This window comes from Lonchura striata, chromosome 18 (genome assembly GCF_050655825.1).
Source record: "Lonchura striata isolate lonStrDom1 chromosome 18, ASM5065582v1, whole genome shotgun sequence".
Classification (NCBI taxonomy): Eukaryota; Metazoa; Chordata; class Aves; order Passeriformes; family Estrildidae; genus Lonchura; species Lonchura striata.
The window spans coordinates 5,586,440-5,590,975 of NC_140720.1; the positions used below are offsets into that span (position 1 = coordinate 5,586,440).

The following is a 4,536-nucleotide window of genomic DNA, read 5'->3' on the forward strand; positions in this document are numbered from 1 at the left end:
AATGCTGCTGCACTCTAACCCAGCCTCTGTCTCAGCAAGGTGAAGCTGTCTGGCTCACACTGTGTACTTTGATGGAGAGGGTGACAGAGCAGCCCTGATTTTCCCTGCATTGGTGCACCCCCTGTGTGATCTCAGGGCGGTCAGTGGGAGCCACTCCACAGCAGCATTTGAGGCCCTGAGTTTGCAGTTCAATGTGTATCCTTCAAACTCCAGGGGATTTGTCAGTAGGAATTGGGAATCTAAAATGGATCTGAGCCTGTATCTTTCCCCAGCTGCTTTTTATTTGCTAGTTTTCCCATAAGTTTGCCTTTTACCTATGAGCATGCCAAGCCAGAGTGAGGTTTTTGCAATCCCACAGGCACTTGCTCAGTGTTAGTGCTGGGGCTGTGGAACAGAGCAAATCAGCCTGGCTGGCTCATGGCCTGCTGTGATTCCAGAGCTGAAGTTACTGGGAGGGTGGGCTTTATCCCTTCAACACCTTCCTATCACTGCTGAAGCGATGCTACCCTTACATGTCAACACTGAGAATAGATCTGCAGCTCACAATCCTTCTTCTGGCAACCAGCTCCACAGTGAAAGATGCCCTCTAATTAATGTACTTCAGAACAAATGGTCTGTAAATGGATTCATGCATGGAGCCAGGCACTGAGCTCTGGGGCTGCTCATGTAAGGAAGGGCTCCTTGAGCACATCATTTACCTGACTGGGCCTTGAGCTTTTGGCCCAGGATGGTAAAATCAGTTCCCAGCTCCCCAATCTCTAACTGGGTTTTGGATGCTTTGGTGAAGGCTCACCAAGGCCACTCGGAAGCAGATCTCAGGAATCAGGACAGCCTGGGGCAGTGAGCAATAGGCCTGTTCTGCCCAGGATGTGGTGCTGACTCCAGGCACAGGGCAGAGCCAAGGAGAGGTACTTGGCACCCAGGTTGTGACTGCAAGGCCCTCTGAGTCCTGCCTGAGGTCAGGCTGAAGAAGACAGAAGACCTGTCACTTAATGCTTGTTTGTCTGGCCCTGCAGACTACCATGAAGTGTTTTTTGTTTTACCAGGGAAATCTGAGCAGGCCCATCTTGTGAACTTTAAGGATCTGGGTGCAGGTGGAGGATGGGAATGCAGCCCAGCCCTTCCCAAGGCATGGCTCTGCAGTGCCACTGCACAGGGTATGGTGCTTCTTTCACTCTTTAGCAAACACAGTAACTAACAAGTGCCTGTAGAGGTGTGGGAACTCTGTGTGACTCTTGTGTATAAAACCATGACAGCACCATGAGCCCTTGTGCATCCCTGGGTGAGCCCCAGCCACTCGTGGGTTTGGTCAAGCTCTCAGTGACACCAGACTTGCCTGTTCTCAAGGAAGGGCATGGATGTCTCTCCATGGAAGTGAACCAGCACAGGAGCAGTGACAACAGAGGCTTCTGGCTAAGAGTTATGCAGAACAAGTCGGGGGGAAGCAGTGCCTGCTGTGGATTGATCAATAATGCTGTATTTTCAGTGTTTCCTGGGGAAAAAAATCAAAACTCTGCTAAAGGAAATTATATTTTAGGTTGAACAAAACATTTCAAGTTATTTTGAAATACCCTTTCCACCCTACAATCCTGTTTGGTTTGGTAGCAGAAAATCTGTCCAATAGTAAGCTGAAAATTTTGAATTTTCAAAAGTAAGTAGAGACAATCAACTGTTGCATGTGTTTAGGGCAGTCTTAGCTCCTGCTTAGCTCTCTGAGCATCTCAGAGAGGGTTAAAAGGGATGAGGGTGTGTCAGTTCTATGCCAGGTAGTGGATTTCAGCCTGCATCAGCACCAACCTTTGCAGTTTTACCATAGATTTTGTTACAGTTGTTTTTCAAAGCTCTGGTTCCTCATATCCTGTAATTGTGTGATAAATTCAGCATTTTTTAAAGCTGAAGGTAGATTGACAACTTTTGTGATTGTACAGAATAGCTTAAAAACAACCAAAAAGTTTTAAAAGGAAGAAAGGCAAATAGAGGAAACCTAAAATTATGTTTTGTTGAAATCTCAAGATTTGTAAGACAAACTTGTGATTTTGTGGCCTAGGACAGGACTGCTAAGTGCTTAGTGTTGGCAATGCTCTGTTTATTTTCCGTGCTTGGATTTCTGCATGGCTTTATACATATTATGAAAAATGCAGTATTTTATGTTATTTTTTAAAAGGAAGCAGATTGCTTGGTTGGATGATCTCCAAACCAGACTGTAACATACTATAAAAATTCTACAGTGCACTGTAAAAATCTACAATAGGCTAAGATCTTACTTTACCAGCATAAAAACAGGCACATTATGGAGGAAGAGAATTATATATGAGGTATATTGCTTGTGTTCATGGCCAAAAAGAGGAAGAAAAAATATACACTGTGTGTGTAAACAGCACATTGGAATTACAGAACAAAATTTAATTAGATCTTTATAAATAAAATCCACATACACTGATTTATGATAGATTTCTTTTTCAGCCTTTGAAATGATGGCTGCCTTTGCTTTGAAAACCAGTCATTTGCAGACAGCAGGTCTGTAATTCACAAACTGGCACAACCAGAAGTTTGTGGATTTGAGTTGGCAACTGCCAGTCCCAGCATATCTTCTTCAGAGGCACAGGCTGGGATTCCCAGTGGAGGAGGCAGGGGAAACACACTGCAAAAGGCATCTGTAACATTTCTTTTTTTCAAATGTGTAATTATAAAGATTAAGTCACTTGTTTTGTTCATTAAAAAACAACATCAATGTAATACATAATTATAACCAAAGAGCAAATTTATAGTCTTTGTAGGCTGTGGCTAAATGTCCTTTTCCCTAGAGTGAATGCTTCATGCTATATTTGTAAAAAAATAGGTGATTAGTACTCAAATCAAGAGTGAGAAGTAAAAGCAGCTGGATCACAGCCCTTCTCAGGGCTCAGGACTGGACCAAGGCAAAGGAAAGGCTGGATGGAGCTGCCTTTGCTCACACTAATGAAGCATCAGTTTTCCTCTATCGCATCGTTGTACCGTGCACTTCCACTTCTTTGCTCTGCACTGACAGCAAGTCTGACCTCCAGTGCTAAAGACAGGTTTATTTAATGTCTTCTAGAGTTTTATTTGTGTCTTACTATGGGCCCTTCACATCACAGGGCCCAGCTTTCCTCTCTGGGTAAATAGGTAGAGGCTGAAGGAGTCAGCTCTCCCAGAGTGGGACTGTCACTGGATGATGGCTCTGTCTCTGTGATATTGAAAACAGACATCAAGGCACTTTTCACTAACACATTCCATCAATGCTAGAGACTTGTCACACAGGGAGCAAACACCCAGTGAAGCAAAGGAAGCATTTACAATTTGCTGCCATGAAAGGAGACAAGATAAATCAATAGGAACTAAATTAGCACAGCCAGTGGCCCTCACACCTACTTTGGAAACTCTATTAAAATCCATGGCCTAGAATTTGAGGGAGGGATTATGTGCATGAAGGGTGAGTCAAGATTTTAGAGTGAGCTAATGTAAGTGACACCCACTTCTCAAACTGCCTGAAAACACTTACTGCCAGCATGTGCTGCCAAAGACAAGAGTTCTAGTAAGTATTTGCTGGCTGTCATTGGCCTCAGATAAATCTGTTGGGAGGGGAATAGTGGAGGAGTCAATCAAAAGATAACACTGAGTAAAACTCAGTTGCATAACACAACAAGAAGTCAAATTTAACCAAAGCTGAACATATGTCTGAGTACCGGGGGCACAGGCAGAAGTGTGACGGCTCAGTCAGAATCTAAAGAGAGTCAGATTTGAGAAGAACACACAGGAACAAGATCTGACAAATACCCCATGAGATTGAGTTGGTTGTGTTACTGTGCTGCTCTTGGGTGACCTTTTTGATTCAACTGAAATTATATCTGTCCTGGGCGTTTGCAGGATTTGTGGATTGATGACAGCATCCTACTGACAGGCTGAGGTACAGGAAGACTTGCTAAAAGCCAAGTGGAGGTAAATATTTCCTTGCAGAAATCTGTCTATTGGCACAATGAATGCAGCATTTTCAAGAAGAATCCTGTGTGTGCATTCTGTGCTGCTGATCTGCACACATAGGGTAATCTCAGACACTGGGATTGTGACAAAACCAGGAATGCCAAAAGTCCAGCAACTGGCTGCTGGATAGCCAGGAATCCTAGACAAACAGTAGCTTTTATCTCTGTCCCTTTGAAAATTCCACCTTTTTAACAATTATATAAATTCTTCTAATTCTGCTATGCATTATTTGTAATAGGAAAAAGGAACTATCCAGGAAAACCTGAACACATGGTAGCTCTGTGCAAAGAAAATAATCGTCAGCATACTTAATCCTGACTCCCAAACACCTTCAGGAAAATTTCATTTTTTCCTGTACTGACAGTAGCATGCTAGAAAAGCCCTCGGGACTTGCAGGGGAGGAAGAGCTGGATCAGGGCTGGCTTCACAGCAGTGCATTTTTCAGCTTTGCCCTTTTGCAGAGCTTCCCAAGGAAATGGGTACGTGCAGGCACTGGCTCTGCACTGTGGAAAGGGCAGAGAGCTCAGAGTCACTTAC

General features: G+C 43.8%; 1 long non-coding RNA gene across 1 annotated transcript in view; it reads right to left on the reverse strand.

Annotated features, from left to right (window-relative positions):
• LOC146765822 (uncharacterized) overlaps positions 1 to 4,536 on the reverse strand; it is a 67,899-nt gene that overhangs the window by 21,596 nt on the left and 41,767 nt on the right. The window contains exon 3 of the long non-coding RNA XR_014949319.1: positions 1,333 to 1,492. This is a non-coding gene — a long non-coding RNA (uncharacterized LOC146765822). The remainder of the gene's footprint in view (positions 1 to 1,332; positions 1,493 to 4,536) is intronic.